This window comes from Styela clava, chromosome 8, assembly GCF_964204865.1.
Source record: "Styela clava chromosome 8, kaStyClav1.hap1.2, whole genome shotgun sequence".
NCBI classification, from domain to species: Eukaryota; Metazoa; Chordata; class Ascidiacea; order Stolidobranchia; family Styelidae; genus Styela; species Styela clava.
This window is the reverse complement of record NC_135257.1, coordinates 20,969,970-20,994,706: the sequence shown is the minus strand read 5'-3', so window position 1 is coordinate 20,994,706 and position 24,737 is coordinate 20,969,970. Positions and strand designations below refer to the sequence as shown.

The following is a 24,737-nucleotide window of genomic DNA, read 5'->3' as shown; positions in this document are numbered from 1 at the left end:
TCTTTAGTAAATGAAGACGATACGTTGGAAAGAATCAAACCCGTTGCCCGGCTAGCTCTGTCGGTATATTGTTAGACACTTAATCCAACCCTCGAAGTCATTCTATCCTTTGTCTTTGTCAAACAAATCTAAAACTTCTATCTCTTGTAATGTATTTTTTGTGAAAATATTGCTTCATCGTTTTTCTAACCTCGTAACAATGTTGGGAATTTGGTCAGTTAAAAGACTGATTAATACATTTCCGTATTTCGTGAACTAGATTCTAAAGATCATTTTATTTGTACACTCAAACTGTTTCTTGGGAATAGCTTTTTTCAATTTGGTAGACGGGCGCGTGGCGCAATGGATATCGCGTCTGACTTCGGATCAGAAGATTCCAGGTTGGAGTCCTGGCGCGCTCGTTCAAAATTGTCTGGTGTATTAGTTTTAGACAGATCGACTTAAATTCTTGCATCTTTTTTCAAACGACATTGGCATGTTTCTTCTTTATCAAATAAAGACGATCCGTTGAAAAGAATCAAACCTATTGCCCGGCTAGCTCTGTCGGTATATTGTTGGACACTTAATCCAACCACCCTCAAAGTCATTCTATCTTTTGTCTTTATCAAACAAATCTAAAACTTCTATCTCTTGTAATATATTTTTTAAGAATATATTGCTTAATCGTTTTTCTAACATCGAAACAATGCTGTGAATTTGGTCAGTTAAAAGTCTAATAAATTCATTTCCATATTTCGTGTACTCGGTTCTAAAGATCCTTTTATTTGTACACTCAAACTGTTTCTTCAGAATAACTTTTTTCCACTTAGTAGACGGGCGCGTGTCGCAAGGGATAACGCGTCTGACTACGGATCAGAAGATTCCAGGTTCGAATCCTGGCGTGCTCGCATATATTTTACAAATTGTTTTATAAGTTCTCAAAATTTTGTGTTTTATTTGTCAACAAAACTACGATCTTCTATCTTTTCTATCTTACACTCGAATTGTTTCTTCATAATAGCTTTTCTGTTTGGTAGACTGGCGCGTGGCGCAGTGGATAACGCGGCTGACTTCGGATAAAAAGATTCCACGCTCGAGTCCTGGCGTGCTTTTTTTAAATTGTCTGGTATATTCGTTTGAGTCAGAACGACTTTAATTCTTGTAGCACCGTTGTAGATCCGTTGAAATGAATCAAACCGTGATCAAATGATCCGTTGTAAGAAATCAGACTCGACCCCGGCTAGCTCAGTCGGTAGAGCGTTGGACTCTTAATCCAACGGTCGTGGGTTCGAGCCCCACATTGGGCGTTCGACAGAATTTTTGAAATGCAAACTGTCTATAGATATGTGAGTTTGGTAAGTTAAAAGTCTAATTAAGTCATTTCCATAGTCAATGTACTCCGTTCTAAAGATCCTTTTATTTGTACACTCAAACTGTTTCTTCAGAATAACTTTTTTCCATTTGGTAGACGGGCGCGTGGCGCAATGGATAACGCGTCTGACTTCGGATCAGAAGATTCCAGGTTCGAGTCCTGGCGCGCTCGTTCATAATTGTCTGGTGTATTAACTTTAGACAGATCGACTTCAATTCTTACACCTTTTTTCAAACGACATTGACATGTTTCTTCTTTATTAAATAAAGGCGATCCGTTGAAAAGAATCAAACCTATTGCCCGGCTAGCTCTGTCGGTATATTGTTGACACTTAATCCAACCCTCAAAGTCATTCTATCTTTTGTCTTTATCAAACAAATCTAAAACTTCTATCTCTTGTAATGTATTTTTTAAAAATATATTGCTTTATCGTTTTCTAACCTCGAAACAATGCTGGGAATTTGGTCAGTTAAAAGTCTAATTAATTCATTTCCATATTTCGTGTACTCGGTTCTTAATATCCTTTTATTTGTACATTCAAACTGTTTCTTCAGAATACCTTTTTTCCACTTAGTAGACGGGCGCGTGGCGCAATGGATAACGCGTCTGACTACGGATCAGAAGATTCCAGGTTTGAATCCTGGCGTGCTCGCATATATTTTACAAATTGTTTTAAAAGGTTCTCAAAGTCTTGTGTTTTATTTGTCAACAAAACTACGATCTTCTATCTTTTCTATCTTACACTAGAACTGTTTCTTCATAATAGCTTTTTCGTTTGGTAGACGGGCGCGTGGCGCAGTGGATAATGCGGCTGACTTGGGATAAGAAGATTCCACGCACGAGTCCTGGCGCGCTTATTTAAAATTGTCTGGTATATTCATTTTAGTCAGAACAGCTTTAATTCTTGTAGAACCTTTTTTCAACCCACTTTGACAAGTTTTTCCCTCACTAAATGATGGCGATCCGTTGAAATGAATCAAACCGTGATCAAATGATCCGTTGTAAGAGATCAGACTCGTCGCCCGGCTAGCTCAGTCGGTAGAGCGTTGGACTCTTAATCCAACGGTCGTGGGTTCGGGCCCCACGTTGGGCATTCAACAGATTTTTTGAAATGCAAACTGTCTATAGATATGTGAGTTTGGTAAGTAAAAGTCTAATTAACTCATTTCCATAGTTCGTGTACTCGGTTCTAAAGATCCTTTTATTTGTACACTCAAACTGTTTCTTCAGAATAACTTTTTTCCATTTGGTAGACGGGCGCGTGGCGCAATGGATAACGCGTCTGACTTCGGATCAGAAGATTCCATGTTCGAGTCCTGGCGCGCTCGTTCAAAATTGTCTGGTGTATTAATTTTAGACAGATCGACTTAAATTCTTGCATCTTTTTTCAAACGACATTGGCATGTTTCTTCTTTATTAAATGAAGGCGATCCGTTGAAAAGAATCAAACCCGTTGCCCTGCTAGCTCTGTAGGTATATTGTTAGAAACTTAATCCAACCCTCGAAGTCATTCTATCCTTTGTATTTGTCAAACAAATCTAAAACTTCTCTCTCTTGTAATGTATTTTTTGTGAAAATATTGCTTCATACTTAATCCAACCCTCAAAGTCATTCTCGAACTCGAAGATTCAAGGTTCGAATCCTGGCGTGCTCGCATATATTTTACAAATTGTTTTATAAGTTCTCAAAGTCTTGTGTTTTATTTGTCAACAAAACTACGATCTTCTATCTTTTATATCTTACACTGGAATTGTTTCTTTATAATAGCTTTTTCGTTTGGTAGACGGGCGCGTGGCGCAGTGGATAACGCGGCTGACTTCGGATCAGAAGATTCCAGGTTCGAGTCCTGGCGCGCTCGTTCAGAATTGTCTGGTTTATTAATTTTAGACAGATCAACTTAAATTCTTGCATCTTTTTTCAAACGACATTGGCATGTTTCTTCTTTATTAAATGAAGGCGATCCGTTGAAAAGAATCAAACCCGTTGCCCTGCTAGCTCTGTCGGTATATTGTTAGAAATTTAATCCAACCCTCGAAGTCATTCTATCCTTTGTCTTTGGCAAACAAATCTAAAACTTCTATCTCTTGTAATGTATTTTTGTGAAAATATTGCTTCATCGTTTTTCTAACCTCGTAACAATGCTGGGAATTTGGTCAGTTAAAAGACTGATTAATACATTTCCGTATTTCGTGTACTAGGTTCTCAAGATCATTTCATTTGTACACTCAAACTGTTTCTTCGAAATAGCTTTTTTCCATTTGGTATACGGGCGCGTGGCGCAATGGATAACGCATCTGACTTCGGATCAGAAGATTCCAGGTTCGAGTCCTGGCGCGCTCGTTCAAAATTGTCTGGTGTATTAGTTTTAGACAGATCGACTTAAATTCTTGCATCTTTTTTCAAACGACATTGGCATGTTTCTTCTTTATTAAATGAAGGCGATCCGTTGAAAAGAATCGAACCTATTGCCCGGCTAGATCTGTCGGTATATTGTTAGAAACTTAATCCAACCCTCGAAGTCATTCTATCCTTTGTATTTGTCAAACAAATCTTAAACTTCTCTCTCTTGTAATGTATTTTTTGTGAAAATATTGCTTCATACTTTATCCAACCCTCAAAGTCATTCTCGATCTCGAAGATTCAAGGTTCGAATCCTGGCGTGCTCGCATATATTTTACAAATTATTTTATAAGTTCTCAAAGTCTTGTGTTTTATTTGTCAACAAAACTACGATCTTCTATCTTTTCTATCTTACACTCGAATTGTTTCTTTATAATAGCTTTTTGGTTTGGTAGACGGGCGCGTGGCGCAGTGGATAACGCGGCTGACTTCGGATCAGAAGATTCCAGGTTCGAGTCCTGGCGCGCTCGTTCAGAATTGTCTGGTTTATTAATTTTAGACAGATCAACTTAAATTCTTGCATCTTTTTTCAAACGACATTGGCATGTTTCTTCTTTATTAAATGAAGGCGATCCGTTGAAAAGAATCAAACCCGTTGCCCTGCTAGCTCTGTCGGTATATTGTTAGAAATTTAATCCAACCCTCGAAGTCATTCTATCCTTTGTCTTTGGCAAACAAATCTAAAACTTCTATCTCTTGTAATGTATTTTTGTGAAAATATTGCTTCATCGTTTTTCTAACCTCGTAACAATGCTGGGAATTTGGTCAGTTAAAAGACTGATTAAAACATTTCCGTATTTCGTGTACTAGGTTCTCAAGATCATTTCATTTGTACACTCAAACTGTTTCTTCGGAATAGCTTTTTTCCATTTGGTATACGGGCGCGTGGCGCAATGGATAACGCATCTGACTTCGGATCAGAAGATTCCAGGTTCGAGTCCTGGCGCGCTCGTTCAAAATTGTCTGGTGTATTAGTTTTAGACAGATCGACTTAAATTCTTGCACCTTTTTTCAAACGACATTGGCATGTTTCTTCTTTATTAAATGAAGGCGATCCGTTGAAAAGAATCGAACCTATTGCCCGGCTAGCTCTGTCGGTATATTGTTAGAAACTTAATCCAACCCTCGAAGTCATTCTATCCTTTGTATTTGTCAAACAAATCTAAAACTTCTCTCTCTTGTAATGTAGTTTTTGTGAAAATATTGCTTCATACTTAATCCAACCCTCAAAGTCATTCTCGAACTCGAAGATTCAAGGTTCGAATCCTGGCGTGCTCGCATATATTTTACAAATTGTTTTATAAGTTCTCAAAGTCATGTGTTTTATTTGTCAACAAAACTACGATCTTCTATCTTTTCTATCTTACACTCGAATTGTTTCTTTATAATAGCTTTTTCGTTTGGCAGACGGGCGCGTGGCGCAGTGGATAACGCGGCTGATTTCGGATAAGAAGATTCCACGCTCGAGTACTGGCGTGCTTATATAAATTGTCTGGTATATTCATTTTAGTCAGAACGACTTTAATTCTTGTAGCACCTATTTTCAACCCATTTTGACTAGTATCGCCCTCATTGAATGAAGGCGATCCGTTGAAATGAATCAAACCGTGATCAAATGATCCGTTGTAAGAAATCAGTCTCGTCGCCCGGCTAGCTCAGTCGGTAGAGCGTTGGACTCTTAATCCAACGGTCGTGGGTTCGAGACCCACGTTGGGCGTTCGTGAGATTTTTTGAAATTCAAACTGTCTATAGATATGTGAGTTTAGTAAGTTAAAAGTCTAATTAACTCATTTCCATATTTCGTGTACTCGGTTCTAAAGATCCTTCTATTTGTACACTCAAACTGTTTCTTCAGAATAACTTTTTTCCACTTGGTAGACGGGCGCGTGGCGCAATGGATAACGCGCCTGACTTCGGATCAGAAGATTCCAGGTTTGAGTCCTGGCGCGCTCGTTCAGAATTGTCTGGTGTATTAATTTTAGACAGATAAACTTAAATTCTTGCATCTTTTTTCAAACGACATTGGCATGTTTCTTCTTTATTAAATGAAGGCGATCCGTTGAAAAGAATCAAACCCGTTGCCCTGCTAGCTCTGTCGGTATATTGTTAGAAATTTAATCCAACCCTAGAAGTCATTCTATCCCTTGTCTTTGGCAAACAAATCTAAAACTTCTATCTCTTGTAATGTATTTTTGTGAAAATATTGCTTCATCGTTTTTCTAACCTCGTAACAATGCTGGGAATTTGGTCAGTTAAAAGACTGATTAATACATTTCCGTATTTCGTGTACTAGGTTCTCAAGATCATTTCATTTGTACACTCAAACTGTTTCTTCGGAATAGCTTTTTTCCTTTTGGTAGACGGGCGCGTGGCGCAATGGATAACGCATCTGACTTCGGATCAGAAGATTCCAGGTTCGAGTCCTGGCGCGCTCGTTCAAAAATGTCTGGTGTATTAGTTTTAGACAGATCGACTTAAATTCTTGCACCCTTTTTTCAAACGACATTGGCATGTTTCTTCTTTATTAAATGAAGGCGATCCGTTGAAAAGAATCAAACCTATTGCCCGGCTAGCTCTGTCTGTATATTGTTGGACACTTAATCCAACCCTCAAAGTCATTCTCGAACCCGAAGATTGAAGGTTCGAATCCTGGCGTGCTCGCATATATTTTACAAATTGTTTTATAAGTTCTCAAAGTCTTGTGTTTTATTTGTCAACAAAACTACGTTTTTTCTATCTTTTCTATCTTACACTCGAACTGTTTCTTCATAATAGCTTTTTTGTTTGGTAGACGGGCGCGTGGCGCAGTGGATAATGCGGCTGACTTCGGATAAGAAGATTCCACGCACAAGTCCTGGCGCGCTTATTTAAAATTGTCTGGTATATTCATTTTAGTCAGAACGACTTTAATTCTTGTAGAACCTTTTTTCAACCCACTTTGACAAGTTTCTCCCTCATTGAATGATGGCGATCCGTTGAAATGAATTAAGCCGTGATCAAATGATCCGTTGTAAGAAATCAGACTCGTCGCCCGGCTTGCTCAGTCGGTAGAGCGTTGGACTCTTAATCCAACGGTCGTGGGTTCGAGCCCCTCGTTGGGCGTTTGACAGATTTTTTGAAATGCAAACTGTCTATAGATATGCGAGTTTGGTAAGTTAAAAGTCTAATTAAGTCATTTCCATAGTCCGTGTACTCTGTTCTAAAGATCCTTTTATTTGTACACTCAAACTGTTTCTTCAGAATACCTTTTTTCCATTTGGTAGACGGGCGCGTGGCGCAATGGATAACGCGTCTGACTTCGGATCAGAAGATTCCAGGTTCGAGTCCTGGCGCGCTCGTTCAAAATTTTCTGGTGTATTTATTTTAGACAGATCGACTTAAATTCTTGCATCTTTTTTCAAACGACATTGGCATGTTTCTTCTTTATTAAATGAAGGCGATCCGTTGAAAAGAATTAAACCCGTTGCCCGGCTAGCTCTGTCGGTATATTGTTAGACACTTAATCCAACCCTCGTAGTCATTCTATCCTTTGTCTTTGTCAAACAAATCTAAAACTTCTATCTCTTGTAATGTATTTTTTGTGAAAATATTGCTTCATCGTTTTTCTAACCTCGTAACAATGCTGGGAATTTGGTCAGTTAAAAGACTGATTAATACATTTCCGTATTTCGTGTACTAGGTTCTAAAGATCATTTTATTTGTACACTCAAACTGTTTCTTTAGAATAGCTTTTTTCAATTTTGTAGACGGGCGCGTGGCGCAATGGATAACGCGTCTGACTTCGGATCAGAAGATTCCAGGTTGGAGTCTTTGCGCGCTCGTTAAAAATTGTCTGGTGTATTAGTTTTAGACAGATCGACTTAAATTCTTGCACCTTTTTTCAAACGACATTGACATGTTTCTTCTTTATTAAATAAAGGCGATCCGTTGAAAAGAATCAAACCTATTGCCCGGCTAGCTCTGTCGGTATATTGTTGGACACTTAATCCAACTCTCAAAGTCATTCTATCTTTTGTCTTTATCAAACAAATCTAAAACTTCTATCTCTTGTAATGTATTTTTTTAAAATATATTGCTTTATCGTTTTTCTAACCTCGAAACAATGCTGGGAATTTGGTCAGTTAAAAGTTTAATTAATTCATTTCCATATTTCGTGTACTCGGTTCTAAAGATCCTTTTATTTGTACATTCAAACTGTTTCTTCATAATACCTATTTCGTTTGGTAGACGGGCGCGTGGCGCAGTGGATAATGCGGCTGACTTCGGATAAGAAGATTCCACGCACGAGTCCTGGCGCGCTTATTTAAAATTGTCTGGTATATTCATTTTAGTCAGAACGACTTTAATTCTTGTAAAACCTTTTTTCAACCCACTTTGACAAGTTTTTCCCTCACTGAATGATGGCGATCCGTTGAAATGAATCAAACCGTGATCAAATGATCCGTTGTAAGAAACCAGACTCGTCGCCCGGCTAGCTCAGTCGGTAGAGCGTTGGACTCTTAGTCCAACGGTCGTGGGTTCGAGCCACACGTTGGGCATTCGACCGATTTTTTGAAATGTAAACTGTCTATAGATATGTGAGTTTGGTAAGTAAAAGTCGAATTAACTCATTTCCATAGTTCGTGTACTCGGTTCTAAAGATCATTATATTTGTACACTCAAACTGTTTCTTCAGAATAACTTTTTTCAATTTGGTAGACGGGCGCGTGGCGCAATGGATAACGCGTCTGACTTCGGATCAGAAGATTCCAGGTTCGAGTCCTGGCGCGTTCGTTCAAAATTGTCTGGTGTATTAATTTTAGACAGATCGACTTAAATTCTTGCATCTTTTTTCAAACGACATTGGCATGTTTCTTCTTTATTAAATGAAGGCGATCCGTTGAAAAGAATCAAACCCGTTGCCCTGCTAGCTCTGTCGGTATATTGTTAGAAACTTAATCCAACCCTCGAAGTCATTCTATCCTTTGTATTTGTCAAACAAATCTAAAACTTCTCTCTCTTGTAATGTATTTTTTGTGAAAATATTGCTTCATACTTAATCCAACCCTCAAAGTCATTCTCGAACTCGAAGATTCAAGGTTCGAATCCTGGCGTGCTCGCATATATTTTACAAATTGTTTTATAAGTTCTCAAAGTCTTGTGTTTTATTTGTCAACAAAACTACGATCTTCTATCTTTTCTATCTTACACTCGAATTGTTTCTTCATAATAGCTTTTTCGCTTGGTAGACGGGCGCGTGGCGCAGTGGATAACGCGGCTGACTTCGGATAAGAAGATTCCACGCTCTCGATTCCTGGCGTGCTTATTTAAAATTGTCTGGTATATTCATTTTAGTCAGAACGACTTTAATTCTTGTAGAACCTTTTTTCAACCCACTTTGACAAGTTTCTCCCTCATTAAAGGAAGGCGATCCGTTGAAATGAATCAAACCGTGATCAAATGATCCGTTGTAAAAATTAGACTCGTCGCCCGGCTAGCTAAGTCGGTTGAGCGTTGGACTCTTAATCCAACGGTAGTGGGTTCGAGCCCCACGTTGGGTGTTCGACAGATTTTTTTAAACGCAAACTGTCTATAGATATGTGAGTTTGGTAAGTTAAAAGTCTAATTAACTCATTTCCATAGTTCGTGTACTCGGTTCTAAAGATCCTTTTATTTGTACACTCAAACTGTTTCTTCAGAATAACTTTTTTCCATTTTGTAAACGGGCGCGTGGCGCAATGTATAACGCGTCTGACTTCGGATCTGAAGATTCCAGGTTCGAGTCCTGGCGCGCTCGTTCAAAATTGTCTGGTGTATTAATTTTAGACAGATCGACTTAAATTCTTGAATCTTTTTTCAAACGACATTGGCATGTTTCTTCTTTAGTAAATGAAGACGATAGGTTGGAAAGAATCAAACTCGTTGCCCGGCTAGCTCTGTCGGTATATTGTTAGACACTTAATCCAACCCTCGAAGTCATTCTATCCTTTGTCTTTGTCAAACAAATTTAAAACTTCTATCTCTTGTAATGTATTTTTTGTGAAAATATTGCTTCATCGTTTTTCTAACCTCGTAACAATGTTGGGAATTTGGTCAGTTAAAAGACTGATTAATACATTTCCGTATTTCGTGAACTAGGTTCTAAAGATCATTTTATTTGTACACTCAAACTGTTTCTTGGGAATAGCTTTTTTCAATTTGGTAGACGGGCGCGTGGCGCAATGGATAACGCGTCTGACTTCGGATCAGAAGATTCCAGGTTGGAGTCCTGGCGCGCTCGTTCAAAATTGTCTGGTGTATTAGTTTTAGACAGATCGACTTAAATTCTTGCATCTTTTTTCAAACGACATTGGCATGTTTCTTCTTTATCAAATTAAGGCGATCCGTTGAAAAGAATCAAACCTATTGCCCGGCTAGCTCTGTCGGTATATTGTTGGACACTTAATCCAACCACCCTCAAAGTCATTCTATCTTTTGTCTTTATCAAACAAATCTAAAACTTCTATCTCTTGTAATATATTTTTTAAGAATATAATGCTTTATCGTTTTTCTAACATCGAAACAATGCTGTGAATTTGGTCAGTTAAAAGTCTAATTAATTCATTTCCCAATTTCGTGTACTCGGTTCTAAAGATCCTTTTATTTGTACACTCAAACTGTTTCTTCAGAATAACTGTTTTCACTTAGTAGACGGGCGCGTGTCGCAAGGGATAACGCGTCTGACTACGGATCAGAAGATTCCAGGTTCAAATCCTGGCGTGCTCGCATATATTTTACAAATTGTTTTATAAGTTCTCAAAGTTTTGTGTTTTATTTGTCAACAAAACTACGATCTTCTATCTTTTCTATCTTACACTCGAATTGTTTCTCCATAATAGCTTTTTCGTTTGGTAGACTGGCGCGTGGCGCAGTGGATAACGCGGCTGACTTCGGATAAAAAGATTCCACGCTCGAGTCCTGGCGTGCTTATTTAAAATTGTCTTGTATATTCGTTTGAGTCAGAACGACTTTAATTCTTGTAGCACCGTTGTAGATCCGTTGAAATGAATCAAACCGTGATCAAATGATCCGTTGTAAGAAATCAGACTCGTCCCCCGGCTAGCTCAGTCGGTAGAGCGTTGGACTCTTAATCCAACGGTCGTGGGTTCGAGCCCCACGTTGGGCGTTCGACAGAATTTTTGAAATGCAAACTGTCTATAGATATGTGAGTTTGGTAAGTTAAAAGTCTAATTAAGTCATTTCCATAGTCAATGTACTCCGTTCTAAAGATCCTTTTATTTGTACACTCAAACTGTTTCTTCAGAATAACTTTTTTCCATTTAGTAGACGGGCGCGTGGCGCAATGGATAACGCGTCTGACTTCTGATCAGAAGATTCCAGGTTCGAGTCCTGGCGCGCTCGTTCATAATTGTCTGGTGTATCAACTTTAGACAGATCGACTTCAATTCTTGCACCTTTTTTCAAACGACATTGACATGTTTCTTCTTTATTAAATAAAGGCGATCCGTTGAAAAGAATCAAACCTATTGCCTGGCTAGCTCTGTCGGTATATTGTTGACACTTAATCCAACCCTCAAAGTCATTCTATCTTTTGTCTTTATCAAACAAATCTAAAACTTCTATCTCTTGTAATGTATTTTTTAAAAATATATTGCTTTATCGTTTTTCTAACCTCGAAACAATGCTGGGAATTTGGTCAGTTAAAAGTCTAATTAATTCATTTCCATATTTCGTGTACTCGGTTCTAAATATCCTTTTATTTGTACATTCAAACTGTTTCTTCAGAATACCTTTTTCCCACTTAGTAGACGGGAGCGTGGCGCAATGGATAACGCGTCTGACTACGGATCAGAAGATTCCAGGTTTGAATCCTGGCGTGCTCGCATATATTTTACAAATTGTTTTATAAGTTCTCAAAGTCTAGTGTTTTATTTGTCAGCAAAACTACGATCTTCTATCTTTTCTATCTTACACTCGAACTGTTTCTTCATAATAGCTTTTTCGTTTGGTAGACGGGCGCGTGGCGCAGTGGATAAAGCGGCTGAGTTCGGATAAGAATATTCCACGCTCGAGTCCTGGCGCGCTTATTTAAAATTGTCTGGTATAATCATTTTAGTCAAAACGACTTTAATTCTTGTAGAACCTTTTTTCAACCAACTTTGACAAGTTTCTCCCTCATTGAATGAATGCGATCCGTTGAAATGAATCAAACCGTGATCAAATGATCCGTTGTAAGAATTGAGACTGGTCGCCCGGCTAGCTCAGTCGGTAGTGCGTTGGACTCTTAATCCAACGGTCGTGGGTTCGAGCCCCACGTTGGGCATTCGACAGATTTTTTGAAATGCAAACTGTCTATAGATATGTGAGTTTGGTAATTTAAAAGTCTAATTAACTCATTTTCATTGTTCGTGTACTCGGTTCTAAATATCCTTTTATTTGTACACTCAAACTGTTTCTTCAGAATAACTTTTTTCCATTTGGTAGACGGGCGCGTGGCGCAATGGATAACGCGTCTGTCTTCGGATCAGAAGATTCCAGGTTTGAGTCCTGGCGCGCTCGTTCAAAATTGTCTGGTGTATCAATTTTAGACAGATCGACTTAAATTCTTGCATCTTTTTTCAAACGACATTGGCATGTTTCTTCTTTATTAAATGAAGGCGATCCGTTGAAAAGAATCAAACCCGTTGCCCAGCTAGCTCTGTCGGTATATTGTTAGAAACTTAATCCAACCCTCGAAGTCATTCTATCCTTTGTCTTTGTCAAACGAATCTAAAACTTCTATCTCTTGTAATGTATTTTTGTGAAAATATTGCTTCATCGTTTTTCTAACCTCGTAACAATTCTGGGAATTTGGTCAGTTAAAAGACTGATTAATACATTTCCGTATTTCGTGTACTAGGTTCTCAAGATCATTTTATTTGTACACTCAAACTGTTTCTTCGGAATAGCTTTTTTCCATTTTGTAGACGGGCGCGTGGCGCAGTGGATAACGCGTCTGACTTCGGGTCAGAAGATTCCAGGTTCGAGTCCTGGCGCGCTCGTTCAAAATTGTCTGGTTTATTAGTTTTAGACAGATCGACTTAAATTCTTGCACCTTTTTTCAAACGACATTGGCATGTTTCTTCTTTATTAAATGAAGGCGATCCGTTGAAAAGAATCAAACCTATTGCCCGGCTAGCTCTGTCGGTATATTGTTGGACACTTAATCCAACCCTCAAAGTCATTCTCGAACCCGAATATTCAAGGTTCGAATCCTGGCGTGCTCGCATATATTTTACAAATTGTTTTATAAGTTCTCAAAGTCTTGTGTTTTATTTGTCAACAAAACTACTATCTTCTATCTTTTATATCTTACACTCGAATTGTTTCTTCATAATAGCTTTTTCGTTTGGTAGACGGGCGCGTGGCGCAGTGGATAACGCGGCTGACTTCGGATAATAAGATTCCACGCTCGAGTCCTGGCGTGCTTATTTAAAATTGTCTGGTATATTCATTTTAGTCAGAACGACTTTAATTCTTGTAGAACCTTTTTTCAACCCACTTTGACAAGTTTCTACCTCATTGAATGAAGGCGATCCGTTGAAATGAATCAAACCATGATGAAATGATTTGTTGTAAGAAATCAGACTCGTCGCCCGGCTAGCTAAGTCGGTAGAGCGTTGGACTCTTAATCCAACGGTCGTGGGTTCGAGCCCCACGTTGGGCGTTTGACAGATTTTTTGAAATGCAAACTGTCTATAGATATGTGAGTTTGGTGAGTTAAAAGTCTAATTAACTCATTTCCATAGTTCGTGTACTCGGTTCTAAAGATCCTTTTATTTGTACACTCAAGCTGTTTCTTCAGAATAACTTTTTTCCATTTGGTAAACGGGCGCGTGGCGCAATGGATAACGCGTCTGACTTCGGATCAGAAGATTCCAGGTTTGAGTCCTGGCGCGCTCGTTCAAAATTGTCTGGTGTATTAATTTTAGACAGATCGACTTAAATTCTTGCATCTTTTTTCAAACGACATTGGCATGTTTCTTCTTTATTAAATGAAGACGATACGTTGAAAAGAATCAAACCCGTTGCCCGGCTAGCTCTGTCGGTATATTGTTAGACACTTAATCCAACCCTCGAAGTCATTCTATCCTTTGTCTTTATCAAACAAATCTAAAACTTCTATGTCTTGTAATATATTTTTTAAGAATATATTGCTTTATCGTTTTTCTAACCTCGAAACAATGCTGGGAATTTGGTCAGTTAAAAGTCTAATTAATTCATTTCCATATTTCGTGTACTCGGTTCTAAACATCCTTTTATTTGTACACTCAAACTGTTTCTTCAGAATAACTTTTTTCCACTTAGTAGACGGGCGCGTGGCGCAATAGATAACGCGTCTGACTACGGATCAGAAGATTCCAGGTTCGAATCCTGGCGTGCTCGCGTATATTTTACAAATTGTTTTATAAGTTCTCAAAGTCTTGTGTTTTATTTGTCAACAAAACTACGATCTTCTATCTTTTCTTTCTTACACTCGAATTGTTTCTTCATAATAGCTTTTTCGTTTGGTGCACGGGCGCGTGGCGCAGTGGATAACGGGGCTGACTTCGGATAAATAGATTCCACGCTCGAGTCCTGGCGTGCTTATTTAAAATTGTCTGGTATATTCGCTTTAGTCAGAACGACTTTAATTCTTGTAGCACCTATTTTCAACACATTTTGACTAGTATCGCCCTCATTGAATGAAGGCGATCCGTTGAAATGAATCAAACCGTGATCAAATGATCCGTTGTAAGAAATCAGACTCGTCGCCCGGCTAGCTCAGTCGGTAGAGCGTTGGACTCTTAATCCAACGGTCGTGGGTTCGATCCCCACGTTGGGCGTTCGACAGGTTTTTTGAAATGCAAACTGTCTATAGATATGTGAGTTTGGTAAGTTAAAAGTCTAATTAAGTCATTTCCATAGTCCGTGTACTCCGTTCTAAAGATCCTTTTATTTGTACACTCAAACTGTTTCTTGTTAATTTTTTTTTTTAATTTGGTAGACGGGCGCGTGGCGCAATGGATAACGCGTCTGACTTCGGATCAGAAGATTCCAGGTTGGAGTCCTAGCGCGCTCGTTCGAAATTGTCTGGTGTATTAGTTTTAGACAGATCGACTTAAATTCTTGCACCTTTTTTCAAACGACATTGGCATGTTTCTTCTTTATTAAATGAAGGCGATCCGTTAAAAAGAATCAAACCCGTGGCCCTGCTAGCTCTGTCGGTATATTGTTAGAAACTTAATCCAACCCTCGAAGTCATTCTATCCTTTGTCTGTGTCAAACAAATCTAAAACTTCTATCTCTTGTAATGTATTTTTTTTGAAAATATTGCTTCATCGTTTTTCTAACCTCGTAACAATGCTGGGAATTTGGTCAGTTAAAAGACTGATTAATACATTTCCGTATTTCGTGTACTAGGTTCTCAAGATCATTTTATTTGTACACTCAAACTGTTTATTCGGGATAGCTTTTTTCCACTTTGTAGACGGGCGCGTGGCGCAATGGATAACGCGTCTGACTTCGGATCAGAAGATTCCAGGTTCGAGTCCTGGCGCGCTCGTTCAAAATTGTCTGGTGTATTAGTTTTAGACAGATAAACTTAAATTCTTGCACCTTTTTTCAAATGACATTGGCATGTTTCTTCTTTATAAAATGAAGGCGATCCGTTCTCAAAGTCTTGTGTTTTATTTGTCAACAAAACTACGATCTTCTATCTTTTCTATCTTACATTCGAATTGTTTTTTCATAATAGCATTTTCGTTTGGTAGACGAGTGCGTGGCGCAGTGGATAACGCGGCTGACTTCGGATAAGAAGATTCCACGCACGAGTCCTGGCGCGCTTATTTAAAATTGTCTGGTATATTCATTTTAGTAAGAACGACTTTAATTCTTGTAGAACCTTTTTTCAACCCACTTTGACAAGTTTCTCCCTCATTGAATGATGGCGACCCGTTGAAATGAATCAAACCGTGACCAAATGATCCGTTGTAAGAGATCAGACTCGTCCCCCGGCTGGCTCAGTCGGTAGAGCGTTGGACTCTTAATCCAACGGTCGTGGGTTCGAGCCCCACGTTGGGCGTTCGACAGAATTTTTGAAATGCAAACTGTCTATAGATATGTGAGTTTGGTAAGTTAAAAGTTTAATTAAGTCATTTCCATAGTCCGTGTACTCCGTTCTAAAGATCCTTTTATTTGTACACTCAAACTGTTTCTTCAGAATAACTTTTTTCCGTTGGTAGACGGGCGCGTGGCGCAATGGATAACGCGTCTGACTTTGGATCAGAAGATTCCAGGTTCGAATCCTGGCGTGCTCGCATATATTTTACAAATTGTTTTATAAGTTCTCAAAGTCTTGTGTTTTATTTGTCAACAAAACTACGATCTTCTATCTTTTATATCTTACACTCGAATTGTTTCTTCATAATAGCTTTTTTGTTTGGTAGACGGGCGCGTGGCGCAGTGGATAACGCGTCTGACTTCGGATCAGAAGATTCCAGGTTCGAGTCCTGGCGCGCTCGTTCAAAATTGTCTGGTGTATTAGTTTTAGACAGATCAACTTAAATTCTTGCACCTTTTTTCAAATGACATTGGCATGTTTCTTTTTTATTAAATGAAGGCGATCCGTTCTCAAAGTCTTGTGTTTTATTTGTCAACAAAACTACGATCTTCTATCTTTTCTATCTTACACTCGAATTGTTTCTTCATAATACCTTTTTCGTTTGGTAGACGGGCGCGTGGCGCAGTGGATAACGCGGCTGACTTCGGATAAGAAGATTCCACGCTCTCGAGTCCTGGCATGCTTATTTAAAATTGTCTGGTATATTCATTTTAGTCAGAACGACTTTAATTCTTGTAGCACCTTTTTTCAACCCACTTTGACAAGTTTCTCCCTCATTGAATGATGGCGATCCGTTGAAAAGATTCAAACCGTGATCAAATGATCAGTTGTAAGAAATCAGACTCGTCGCCCGGCTAGCTCAGTCGGTAGAGCGTTGGACTCTTAATCCAACGGTCGTGGGTTCGAGCACCACGTTGGGCGTTCGACAGGTTTTTTGAAATGCAAACTGTCTATAGATATGTGAGTTTGGTAAGTTAAAAGTCTAATTAAGTCATTTCCATAGTCCGTGTACTCCGTTCTAAAGATCCTTTTATTTGTACACTCAAACTGTTTCTTCAGAATAACTTTTTTCCATTTGGTAGACGGGCGCGTGGCGCAATGGATAACGCGTCTGACTTCGGATCAGAAGATTTCAGGTTCGAGTCCTGGCGCGCTCTTTCAAAATTGTCTGGTGTATCAGTTTTAGACAGATCAACTTAAATTCTTGCACCTTATTTCAAATGACATTGGCATGTTTCTTTTTTATTAAATGAAGGCGATCCGTTCTTAAAGTCTTGTGTTTTATTTGTCAACAAAACTACGATCTTCTATCTTTTCTATCTTACACTCGAATTGTTTCTTCATAATAGCATTTTCGTTTGGTAGACGAGCGCGTGGCGCACTGGATAACGCGGCTGACTTCGGATAAGAAGATTCCACGCACGAGTCCTGGCGCGCTTTTTTTAAAATTGTCTGGTATATTCATTTTAGTCAGAACGACTTTAATTCTTGTAGAACCTTTTTTCAACCCACTTTGACAAGTTTCTCCCTCATTGAATGATGGCGATCCGTTGAAATGAATCAAACCGTGATCAAATGATCCGTTGTAAGAAATCAGACTCGTCGCCCGGCTAGCTCAGTCGGTAGAGCGTTGGACTCCTATTCCAACGGTCGTGGGTTCGAGCCCCACGTTGGGCGTTCGACAGGTTTTTTGAAATGCAAACTGCCTATAGATATGTGAGTTTGGTAAGTTAAAAGTCTAATTAGGTCATTTCCATAGTCCGTGTACTCCGTTCTAAAGATCCTTTTATTTGTACACTCAAACTGTTTCTTCAGAATAACTTTTTTCCATTTGGTAGACGGGCGCGTGGCGCAATGGCTAACGCGTCTGACTTCGGATCAGAAGATTCCAGGTTCGAGTCCTGGCGCGCTCGTTTAAAATTGTCTGGTGTATTAATTTTAGACAGATCGACTTAAATTCTTGCATCTTTTTTCAAACGACATTGGCATGTTTCTTCTTTATTAAATGAAGGCGATCCGTTGAAAAGAATCAAACCCGTTGCCCGGCTAGCTCTGTCGGTATATTGTTAGACACTTAATCCAACCCTCGAAGTCATTCTATCCTTTGTCTTTGTCAAACAAATCTAAAACTTCTATCTCTTGTAATGTATTTTTTTCTGAAAATATTGCTTTATCGTTTTTCTAACCTCGTAACAATGCTGGGAATTTGGTCAGTTAAAAGACTGATTAATACATTTCCGTATTTCGTGTACTAGCTCAGTCGGTTGTACACTCAAACTGTTTCTTCAGAATAACTTTTTTCCATTTGGTAGACGGGCGCGTGGCGCAATGGATAACGCGTCTGACTACGGATCAGAAGATTCCAGGTTCGAATCCTGGCGTGCTCGCATATATTTTACAAATTGTTTTATAAGTGCTCAAAGTCTTGTGTTTTATTTGTCAACAAAACTACGATCTTCTATCTTTTCTATCTTACACTCGAATTGTTTCTTCATAATACCTTTTTCGTTTGGTAGACGGGCGCGTGGCGCAGTGGATAACGCGGCTGACTTCGGATAAGAAGATTCCACGCTCTCGAATCCTGGCGTGCTTATTTAAAATTGTCTGGTGTATTCATTTTAGTCAGAACGACTTTAATTCTTGTAGCACCTTTTTTCAACCACTTTGACAAGTTTCTCCCTCATTGAATGATGGCGATCCGTTGAAATGAATCAAACCGTGATCAAATGATCCGTTGTAAGAAATCAGACTCGTCGCCCGGCTAGCTCGGTCGGTAGAGCGTTGGACTCTTAATCCAACGGTCGTGGGTTCGAGCCCCACGTTGGGCGTTCGACAGGTTTTTTGAAATGCAAACTGTCTATAGATATGTGAGTTTGGTAAGTTAAAAGTCTAATTAAGTCATTTCCATAGTCCGTGTACTCCGTTCTAAAGATCCTTTTATTTGTACACTCAAACTGTTTCTTCAGAATAACTTTTTTCCATTTGGTAGACGGGCGCGTGGCGCAATGGATAACGCGTCTGTCTTCGAATCAGAAGATTCCAGGTTCGAGTCCTGGCCCGCTCGTTCAAATTGTCTGGTGTATTAGTTTTAGACAGATCGACTTAAATTCTTGCATCTTTTTTCAAACGACATTGGCATGTTTCTTCTTTATTAAATGAAGGCGATCCGTTGAAAAGAATCAAAGCCGTTGCCCTGCTAGCTCTGTCGGTATATTGTTAGAAACTTAATTCAACCCTCGAAGTCATTCTATCTTTTGTCTGTGTCAAACAAATCTAAAACTTCTATCTCTTGTAATGTATTTTTTGTGAAAATATTGCTTCATCGTTTTTCTAACCTCGTAACAATGCTGGGAATTTGGTCAGTTAAAAGACTGATTAATACATTTCCGTATTTCGTGTACTAGGTTCTCAAGATCATTTTATTTGTACACTCAAACTGTTTCTTCGGAATAGCTTTTCTCCATTTTGTAGACGGGCGCGTGGCGCAATGGATAACGCGTCTGACTTCGGATCAGAAGATTCCAGGTTCGAGTCCTGGCGCGCTCGTTCAAAATTGTCTGGTGTATTAGTTTTAGACAGATCAACTTAAATTCTTGCACCTTTTTTCAAATGACATTGGCATGTTTCTTTTTTATTAAATGAAGGCGATCCGTTCTCAAAGTCTTGTGTTTTATTTGTCAACAAAACTACGATCTTCTATCTTTTCTATCTTACACTCGAATTGTTTCTTCATAATAGCATTTTCGTTTGGTAGACGAGCGCGTGGCGCAGTGGATAACGCGGCTGACTTCGGATAAGAAGATTCCACGCACGAGTCCTGGCGCGCTTATTTAAAATTGTCTGGTATATTCATTTTAGTCAGAACGACTTTAATTCTTGTAGAACCTTTTTTTAACCCACTTTGACAAGTTTCTCTCTCATTGAATGATGGCGATCCGTTGAAATGAATCAAACCGTGATCAAATGATCCGTTGTAAGAATTCAGACTCGTCGCCCGGCTAGCTCAGTCGGTAGAGCGTTGGACTCTTAATCCAACGGTCGTGGGTTCGAGTCCCACGTTGGGCGTTCGACAGATTTTTTGAAATGCAAACTGTCTATAGATATGTGAGTTTGGTAAGTTAAAAGTCTAATTAAGTCATTTCCATAGTCCGTGTACTCCGTTCTAAAGATCCTTTTATTTGTACACTCAAACTGTTTCTTCAGAATAACTTTTTTCCATTTAGTAGACGGGCGCGTGGCGCAATGGATAACGCGTCTGACTACGGATCAGAAGATTCCAGGTTCGAATCCTGGCGTGCTCGCATATATTTTACAAATTGTTTTATAAGTGCTCAAAGTCTTGTGTTTTATTTGTCAACAAAACTACGATCTTCTATCTTTTCTATCTTACACTCGAATTGTTTCTTCATAATAGCATTTTCGTTTGGTAGACGAGCGCGTGGCGCAGTGGATAACGCGGCTGACTTCGGATAGGAAGATTCCACGCACGAGTCCTGGCGCGCTTATTTAAAGTTGTCTGGTATATTCATTTTAGTCAGAACGACTTTAATTCTTGTAGAACCTTTTTTAACCCACTTTGACAAGTTTCTCCCTCATTGAATGATGGCGATCCGTTGAAATGAATCAAACCGTGATCAAATGATCCGTTGTAAGAATTCAGACTCGTTGCCCGGCTAGCTCAGTCGGTAGAGCGTTGGACTCTTAATCCAACGGCCGTGGGTTCGAGTCCCACGTTGGGCGTTCGACAGATTTTTTGAAATGCAAACTGTCTATAGATATGTGAGTTTGGTAAGTTAAAAGTCTAATTAAGTCATTTCCATAGTCCGTGTACTCCGTTCTAAAGATCCTTTTATTTGTACACTCAAACTGTTTCTTCAGAATAACTTTTTTCCATTTAGTAGACGGGCGCGTGGCGCAATGGATAACGCGGCTGACTTCGGATAAGAAGATTCCACGCACGAGTCCTGGCGCGCTTATTTAAAATTGTCTGGTATATTCATTTTAGTCAGAACGACTTTAATTCTTGTAGAACCTTTTTTTAACCCACTTTGACAAGTTTCTCCCTCATTGAATGATGGCGATCCGTTGAAATGAATCAAACCGTGATCAAATGATCCGTTGTAAGAATTCAGACTCGTCGCCCGGCTAGCTCAGTCGGTAGAGCGTTGGACTCTTAATCCAACGGTCGTGGGTTCGAGCCCCACGTTGGGCGTTCGACAGATTTTTTGAAATGCAAACTGTCTATAGATATGTGAGTTTGGTAAGTTAAAAGTCTAATTAAGTCATTTCCATAGTCCGTGTACTCCGTTCTAAAGATCCTTTTATTTGTACACTCAAACTGTTTCTTCAGAATAACTTTTTTCCATTTAGTAGACGGGCGCGTGGCGCAATGGATAACGCGTCTGACTACGGATCAGAAGATTCCAGGTTCGAATCCTGGCGTGCTCGCATATATTTTACAAATTGTTTTATAAGTGCTCAAAGTCTTGTGTTTTATTTGTCAACAAAACTACGATCTTCTATCTTTTCTATCTTACACTCGAATTGTTTCTTCATAATAGCATTTTCGTTTGGTAGACGAGCGCGTGGCGCAGTGGATAACGCGGCTGACTTCGGATAGGAAGATTCCACGCACGAGTCCTGGCGCGCTTATTTAAAGTTGTCTGGTATATTCATTTTAGTCAGAACGACTTTAATTCTTGTAGAACCTTTTTTAACCCACTTTGACAAGTTTCTCCCTCATTGTATGATGGCGATCCGTTGAAATGAATCAAACCGTGATCAAATGATCCGTTGTAAGAATTCAGACTCGTCGCCCGGCTAGCTCAGTCGGTAGAGCGTTGGACTCTTAATCCAACGGCCGTGGGTTCGAGTCCCACGTTGGGCGTTCGACAGATTTTTTGAAATGCAAACTGTCTATAGATATGTGAGTTTGGTAAGTTAAAAGTCTAATTAAGTCATTTCCATAGTCCGTGTACTCCGTTCTAAAGATCCTTTTATTTGTACACTCAAACTGTTTCTTCAGAATAACTTTTTTCCATTTAGTAGACGGGCGCGTGGCGCAATGGATAACGCGTCTGACTACGGATCAGAAGATTCCAGGTTCGAATCCTGGCGTGCTCGCATATATTTTACAAATTGTTTTATAAGTGCTCAAAGTCTTGTGTTTTATTTGTCAACAAAACTACGATCTTCTATCTTTTCTATCTTACACTCGAATTGTTTCTTCATAATAGCATTTTCGTTTGGTAGACGAGCGCGTGGCGCAGTGGATAACGCGGCTGACTTCGGATAGGAAGATTCCACGCACGAGTCCTGGCGCGCTTATTTAAAGTTGTCTGGTATATTCATTTTAGTCAGAACGACTTTAATTCTTGTAGAACCTTTTTTAACCCACTTTGACAAGTTTCTCCCTCATTGAATGATGGCGATCCGTTGAAATGAATCAAACCGTGATCAAATGATCCGTTGTAAGAATTCAGACTCGTCGCCCGGCTAGCTCAGTCGGTAGAGCGTTGGACTCTTAATCCAACGGCCGTGGGTTCGAGTCCCACGTTGGGCGTTCGACAGATTTTTTGAAATGCAAACTGTCTATAGATATGTGAGTTTGGTAAGTTAAAAGTCTAATTAAGTCATTTCCATAGTCCGTGTACTCCGTTCTAAAGATCCTTTTATTTGTACACTCAAACTGTTTCTTCAGAATAACTTTTTTCCATTTAGTAGACGGGCGCGTGGCGCAATGGATAACGCGGCTGACTTCGGATAAGAAGATTCCACGCACACGAGTCCTGGCGCGCTTATTTAAAATTGTCTGGTATATTCATTTTAGTCAGAACGACTTTAATTCTTGTAGAACCTTTTTTTAACCCACTTTGACAAGTTTCTCCCTCATTGAATGATGGCGATCCGTTGAAATGAATCAAACCGTGATCAAATGATCCGTTGTAAGAATTCAGACTCGTCGCCCGGCTAGCTCAGTCGGTAGAGCGTTGGACTCTTAATCCAACGGTCGTGGGTTCGAGCCCCACGTTGGGCGTTCGACAGATTTTTTGAAATGCAAACTGTCTATAGATATGTGAGTTTGGTAAGTTAAAAGTCTAATTAAGTCATTTCCATAGTCCGTGTACTCCGTTCTAAAGATCCTTTTATTTGTACACTCAAACTGTTTCTTCAGAATAACCTTTTTCCATTTGGTAGACGGGCGCGTGGCGCAATGGATAACGCGTCTGACTTCGGATCAGAAGATTGTGAAAATATTGCTTCATTGTTTTTCTAACCTCGTAACAATGCTGGGAATTTGGTCAGTTAAAAGACTGATTAATACATTTCCGTATTTCGTGTACTAGGTTCTCAAGATCATTTTATTTGTACACTCAAACTGTTTCTTCGGAATAGCTTTTCTCCATTTTGTAGACGTGCGCGTGGCGCAATGGATAACGCGTCTGACTTCGGATCAGAAGATTCCAGGTTCGAGTCCTGGCGCGCTCGTTCAAAATTGTCTGGTGTATTAGTTTTAGACAGATCAACTTAAATTCTTGCACCTTTTTTCAAATGACATTGGCATGTTTCTTTTTTATTAAATGAAGGCGATCCGTTCTCAAAGTCTTGTGTTTTATTTGTCAACAAAACTACGATCTTCTATCTTTTCTATCTTACACTCGAATTGTTTCTTCATAATAGCATTTTCGTTTGGTAGACGAGCGCGTGGCGCAGTGGATAACGCGGCTGACTTCGGATAAGAAGATTCCACGCACGAGTCCTGGCGCGCTTATTTAAAATTTTCTGGTATATTCATTTTAGACAGGTCGACTTAAATTCTTGCATATTTTTTTAACCCACTTTGACAAGTTTCTCCCTCATTGAATGATGGCGATCCGTTGAATTTAATCAAACCGTGATCAAATGATCCGTTGTAAGAATTCAGACTCGGCGCCCGGCTAGCTCAGTCGGTAGAGTGTTGGACTCTTAATCCAACGGTCGTGGGTTCGAGCCCCACGTTGGGCGTTCGACAGATTTTTTGAAATGCAAACTGTCTATAGATATGTGAGTTTGGTAAGTTAAAAGTCTAAATAAGTCATTTCCATAGTCCGTGTACTTCGTTCTAAAGATCCTTTTATTTGTACACTCAAACTGTTTCTTCAGAATAACTTTTTTCCATTTGGTAGACGGGCGCGTGGCGCAATGGATAACGCGTCTGACTTCGGATCAAAAGATTCCAGGTTCTAGTCCTGGCGCTCGTTCAAAATTGTCTGGTGTATTAATTTTAGACAGATCGACCTAAATTCTTGCATCTTTTTTCAAACGACATTGGCATGTTTCTTCTCTATTAAATGAAGGCGATCCGTTGAGAAGAATCAAACCCGTTGCCCGGCTAGCTCTGTCGGTATATTGTTAGACACTTAATCCAACCCTCGAAGTCATTCTATCCTTTGTCTTTGTCAAAGAAATCTAAAACTATTATCTCTTGTAATGTATTTTTTGTGAAAATATTGCTTCATCGTTTTTCTAACCTCGTAACAATGCTGGGAATTTGGTCAGTTAAAAGACTGATTAATACATTTCCGTATTTCGTGTACTAGGTTCTAAAGATCATTTTATTTGTACACTCAAACTGTTTCTTGGGAATAGCTTTTTTCAATCTGGTAGACGGGCGCGTGGCGCAATGGATAACGCGTCTGACTTCGGATCAGAAGATTCCAGGTTGGAGTCCTGGCGCGCTCGTTCAAAATTGTCTGGTGTATTAGTTTTAGACAGATCGACTTAAATTCTTGCACCTTTTTTCAAACGACATTGGCATGTTTCTTCTTTATTAAATGAAGGCGATCCGTTGAAAAGAATCAAACCTATTGCCCGGCTAGCTCTGTC

The 24,737-nt window shown here is 39.4% G+C and overlaps 50 non-coding genes across 50 annotated transcripts; all 50 read left to right on the top strand.

Annotated features, from left to right (window-relative positions):
• Positions 1–814: 814 nt before the first annotated feature.
• Positions 815–887, top strand: Trnar-acg (transfer RNA arginine (anticodon ACG)). Its single transcript has one exon. It is a non-coding gene; the product is annotated as a tRNA-Arg (tRNA).
• Positions 888–1,213: 326 nt separating this feature from the next.
• Trnak-cuu (transfer RNA lysine (anticodon CUU)) lies at positions 1,214–1,286 on the top strand. The gene has a single exon. It is a non-coding gene; the product is annotated as a tRNA-Lys (tRNA).
• Positions 1,287–1,449: 163 nt separating this feature from the next.
• Trnar-ucg (transfer RNA arginine (anticodon UCG)) lies at positions 1,450–1,522 on the top strand. Its single transcript has one exon. It is a non-coding gene; the product is annotated as a tRNA-Arg (tRNA).
• Positions 1,523–1,930: 408 nt separating this feature from the next.
• On the top strand, positions 1,931–2,003 carry Trnar-acg (transfer RNA arginine (anticodon ACG)). The gene has a single exon. It is a non-coding gene; the product is annotated as a tRNA-Arg (tRNA).
• Positions 2,004–2,371: 368 nt separating this feature from the next.
• On the top strand, positions 2,372–2,444 carry Trnak-cuu (transfer RNA lysine (anticodon CUU)). The gene has a single exon. It is a non-coding gene; the product is annotated as a tRNA-Lys (tRNA).
• Positions 2,445–2,606: 162 nt separating this feature from the next.
• On the top strand, positions 2,607–2,679 carry Trnar-ucg (transfer RNA arginine (anticodon UCG)). Its single transcript has one exon. It is a non-coding gene; the product is annotated as a tRNA-Arg (tRNA).
• A 457-nt stretch (positions 2,680–3,136) lies between these two features.
• Positions 3,137–3,209, top strand: Trnar-ucg (transfer RNA arginine (anticodon UCG)). Its single transcript has one exon. It is a non-coding gene; the product is annotated as a tRNA-Arg (tRNA).
• A 409-nt stretch (positions 3,210–3,618) lies between these two features.
• Positions 3,619–3,691, top strand: Trnar-ucg (transfer RNA arginine (anticodon UCG)). Its single transcript has one exon. It is a non-coding gene; the product is annotated as a tRNA-Arg (tRNA).
• A 457-nt stretch (positions 3,692–4,148) lies between these two features.
• Positions 4,149–4,221, top strand: Trnar-ucg (transfer RNA arginine (anticodon UCG)). The gene has a single exon. It is a non-coding gene; the product is annotated as a tRNA-Arg (tRNA).
• A 409-nt stretch (positions 4,222–4,630) lies between these two features.
• On the top strand, positions 4,631–4,703 carry Trnar-ucg (transfer RNA arginine (anticodon UCG)). Its single transcript has one exon. It is a non-coding gene; the product is annotated as a tRNA-Arg (tRNA).
• A 692-nt stretch (positions 4,704–5,395) lies between these two features.
• Positions 5,396–5,468, top strand: Trnak-cuu (transfer RNA lysine (anticodon CUU)). Its single transcript has one exon. It is a non-coding gene; the product is annotated as a tRNA-Lys (tRNA).
• Positions 5,469–6,113: 645 nt separating this feature from the next.
• Trnar-ucg (transfer RNA arginine (anticodon UCG)) lies at positions 6,114–6,186 on the top strand. The gene has a single exon. It is a non-coding gene; the product is annotated as a tRNA-Arg (tRNA).
• Positions 6,187–6,780: 594 nt separating this feature from the next.
• On the top strand, positions 6,781–6,853 carry Trnak-cuu (transfer RNA lysine (anticodon CUU)). Its single transcript has one exon. It is a non-coding gene; the product is annotated as a tRNA-Lys (tRNA).
• Positions 6,854–7,016: 163 nt separating this feature from the next.
• On the top strand, positions 7,017–7,089 carry Trnar-ucg (transfer RNA arginine (anticodon UCG)). Its single transcript has one exon. It is a non-coding gene; the product is annotated as a tRNA-Arg (tRNA).
• Positions 7,090–8,216: 1,127 nt separating this feature from the next.
• Trnak-cuu (transfer RNA lysine (anticodon CUU)) lies at positions 8,217–8,289 on the top strand. The gene has a single exon. It is a non-coding gene; the product is annotated as a tRNA-Lys (tRNA).
• Positions 8,290–8,451: 162 nt separating this feature from the next.
• Positions 8,452–8,524, top strand: Trnar-ucg (transfer RNA arginine (anticodon UCG)). Its single transcript has one exon. It is a non-coding gene; the product is annotated as a tRNA-Arg (tRNA).
• A 694-nt stretch (positions 8,525–9,218) lies between these two features.
• Trnak-cuu (transfer RNA lysine (anticodon CUU)) lies at positions 9,219–9,291 on the top strand. Its single transcript has one exon. It is a non-coding gene; the product is annotated as a tRNA-Lys (tRNA).
• Positions 9,292–9,937: 646 nt separating this feature from the next.
• On the top strand, positions 9,938–10,010 carry Trnar-ucg (transfer RNA arginine (anticodon UCG)). The gene has a single exon. It is a non-coding gene; the product is annotated as a tRNA-Arg (tRNA).
• A 412-nt stretch (positions 10,011–10,422) lies between these two features.
• Positions 10,423–10,495, top strand: Trnar-acg (transfer RNA arginine (anticodon ACG)). Its single transcript has one exon. It is a non-coding gene; the product is annotated as a tRNA-Arg (tRNA).
• Positions 10,496–10,822: 327 nt separating this feature from the next.
• Positions 10,823–10,895, top strand: Trnak-cuu (transfer RNA lysine (anticodon CUU)). Its single transcript has one exon. It is a non-coding gene; the product is annotated as a tRNA-Lys (tRNA).
• A 163-nt stretch (positions 10,896–11,058) lies between these two features.
• Trnar-ucu (transfer RNA arginine (anticodon UCU)) lies at positions 11,059–11,131 on the top strand. Its single transcript has one exon. It is a non-coding gene; the product is annotated as a tRNA-Arg (tRNA).
• Positions 11,132–11,980: 849 nt separating this feature from the next.
• Trnak-cuu (transfer RNA lysine (anticodon CUU)) lies at positions 11,981–12,053 on the top strand. The gene has a single exon. It is a non-coding gene; the product is annotated as a tRNA-Lys (tRNA).
• A 645-nt stretch (positions 12,054–12,698) lies between these two features.
• On the top strand, positions 12,699–12,771 carry Trnar-ucg (transfer RNA arginine (anticodon UCG)). Its single transcript has one exon. It is a non-coding gene; the product is annotated as a tRNA-Arg (tRNA).
• A 592-nt stretch (positions 12,772–13,363) lies between these two features.
• Trnak-cuu (transfer RNA lysine (anticodon CUU)) lies at positions 13,364–13,436 on the top strand. Its single transcript has one exon. It is a non-coding gene; the product is annotated as a tRNA-Lys (tRNA).
• A 163-nt stretch (positions 13,437–13,599) lies between these two features.
• Trnar-ucg (transfer RNA arginine (anticodon UCG)) lies at positions 13,600–13,672 on the top strand. The gene has a single exon. It is a non-coding gene; the product is annotated as a tRNA-Arg (tRNA).
• A 410-nt stretch (positions 13,673–14,082) lies between these two features.
• Trnar-acg (transfer RNA arginine (anticodon ACG)) lies at positions 14,083–14,155 on the top strand. The gene has a single exon. It is a non-coding gene; the product is annotated as a tRNA-Arg (tRNA).
• Positions 14,156–14,522: 367 nt separating this feature from the next.
• Trnak-cuu (transfer RNA lysine (anticodon CUU)) lies at positions 14,523–14,595 on the top strand. Its single transcript has one exon. It is a non-coding gene; the product is annotated as a tRNA-Lys (tRNA).
• Positions 14,596–15,241: 646 nt separating this feature from the next.
• Trnar-ucg (transfer RNA arginine (anticodon UCG)) lies at positions 15,242–15,314 on the top strand. Its single transcript has one exon. It is a non-coding gene; the product is annotated as a tRNA-Arg (tRNA).
• Positions 15,315–15,760: 446 nt separating this feature from the next.
• Positions 15,761–15,833, top strand: Trnak-cuu (transfer RNA lysine (anticodon CUU)). The gene has a single exon. It is a non-coding gene; the product is annotated as a tRNA-Lys (tRNA).
• Positions 15,834–15,995: 162 nt separating this feature from the next.
• On the top strand, positions 15,996–16,068 carry Trnaq-uug (transfer RNA glutamine (anticodon UUG)). Its single transcript has one exon. It is a non-coding gene; the product is annotated as a tRNA-Gln (tRNA).
• Positions 16,069–16,199: 131 nt separating this feature from the next.
• On the top strand, positions 16,200–16,272 carry Trnar-ucg (transfer RNA arginine (anticodon UCG)). Its single transcript has one exon. It is a non-coding gene; the product is annotated as a tRNA-Arg (tRNA).
• A 448-nt stretch (positions 16,273–16,720) lies between these two features.
• Trnak-cuu (transfer RNA lysine (anticodon CUU)) lies at positions 16,721–16,793 on the top strand. Its single transcript has one exon. It is a non-coding gene; the product is annotated as a tRNA-Lys (tRNA).
• A 163-nt stretch (positions 16,794–16,956) lies between these two features.
• On the top strand, positions 16,957–17,029 carry Trnar-ucg (transfer RNA arginine (anticodon UCG)). The gene has a single exon. It is a non-coding gene; the product is annotated as a tRNA-Arg (tRNA).
• A 447-nt stretch (positions 17,030–17,476) lies between these two features.
• Positions 17,477–17,549, top strand: Trnar-ccu (transfer RNA arginine (anticodon CCU)). Its single transcript has one exon. It is a non-coding gene; the product is annotated as a tRNA-Arg (tRNA).
• Positions 17,550–17,712: 163 nt separating this feature from the next.
• On the top strand, positions 17,713–17,785 carry Trnar-ucg (transfer RNA arginine (anticodon UCG)). The gene has a single exon. It is a non-coding gene; the product is annotated as a tRNA-Arg (tRNA).
• Positions 17,786–18,186: 401 nt separating this feature from the next.
• Positions 18,187–18,259, top strand: Trnar-acg (transfer RNA arginine (anticodon ACG)). Its single transcript has one exon. It is a non-coding gene; the product is annotated as a tRNA-Arg (tRNA).
• A 368-nt stretch (positions 18,260–18,627) lies between these two features.
• Positions 18,628–18,700, top strand: Trnak-cuu (transfer RNA lysine (anticodon CUU)). The gene has a single exon. It is a non-coding gene; the product is annotated as a tRNA-Lys (tRNA).
• A 645-nt stretch (positions 18,701–19,345) lies between these two features.
• Positions 19,346–19,418, top strand: Trnar-ucg (transfer RNA arginine (anticodon UCG)). The gene has a single exon. It is a non-coding gene; the product is annotated as a tRNA-Arg (tRNA).
• Positions 19,419–19,864: 446 nt separating this feature from the next.
• On the top strand, positions 19,865–19,937 carry Trnak-cuu (transfer RNA lysine (anticodon CUU)). Its single transcript has one exon. It is a non-coding gene; the product is annotated as a tRNA-Lys (tRNA).
• A 163-nt stretch (positions 19,938–20,100) lies between these two features.
• On the top strand, positions 20,101–20,173 carry Trnar-acg (transfer RNA arginine (anticodon ACG)). The gene has a single exon. It is a non-coding gene; the product is annotated as a tRNA-Arg (tRNA).
• Positions 20,174–20,539: 366 nt separating this feature from the next.
• Positions 20,540–20,612, top strand: Trnak-cuu (transfer RNA lysine (anticodon CUU)). The gene has a single exon. It is a non-coding gene; the product is annotated as a tRNA-Lys (tRNA).
• Positions 20,613–21,011: 399 nt separating this feature from the next.
• On the top strand, positions 21,012–21,084 carry Trnak-cuu (transfer RNA lysine (anticodon CUU)). The gene has a single exon. It is a non-coding gene; the product is annotated as a tRNA-Lys (tRNA).
• A 163-nt stretch (positions 21,085–21,247) lies between these two features.
• On the top strand, positions 21,248–21,320 carry Trnar-acg (transfer RNA arginine (anticodon ACG)). The gene has a single exon. It is a non-coding gene; the product is annotated as a tRNA-Arg (tRNA).
• Positions 21,321–21,686: 366 nt separating this feature from the next.
• Trnak-cuu (transfer RNA lysine (anticodon CUU)) lies at positions 21,687–21,759 on the top strand. Its single transcript has one exon. It is a non-coding gene; the product is annotated as a tRNA-Lys (tRNA).
• Positions 21,760–21,922: 163 nt separating this feature from the next.
• Positions 21,923–21,995, top strand: Trnar-acg (transfer RNA arginine (anticodon ACG)). The gene has a single exon. It is a non-coding gene; the product is annotated as a tRNA-Arg (tRNA).
• Positions 21,996–22,361: 366 nt separating this feature from the next.
• Trnak-cuu (transfer RNA lysine (anticodon CUU)) lies at positions 22,362–22,434 on the top strand. The gene has a single exon. It is a non-coding gene; the product is annotated as a tRNA-Lys (tRNA).
• Positions 22,435–22,835: 401 nt separating this feature from the next.
• Trnak-cuu (transfer RNA lysine (anticodon CUU)) lies at positions 22,836–22,908 on the top strand. Its single transcript has one exon. It is a non-coding gene; the product is annotated as a tRNA-Lys (tRNA).
• Positions 22,909–23,287: 379 nt separating this feature from the next.
• Trnar-ucg (transfer RNA arginine (anticodon UCG)) lies at positions 23,288–23,360 on the top strand. The gene has a single exon. It is a non-coding gene; the product is annotated as a tRNA-Arg (tRNA).
• Positions 23,361–23,803: 443 nt separating this feature from the next.
• Positions 23,804–23,876, top strand: Trnak-cuu (transfer RNA lysine (anticodon CUU)). The gene has a single exon. It is a non-coding gene; the product is annotated as a tRNA-Lys (tRNA).
• A 644-nt stretch (positions 23,877–24,520) lies between these two features.
• On the top strand, positions 24,521–24,593 carry Trnar-ucg (transfer RNA arginine (anticodon UCG)). The gene has a single exon. It is a non-coding gene; the product is annotated as a tRNA-Arg (tRNA).
• The last annotated feature ends 144 nt before the right edge of the window (positions 24,594–24,737 follow it).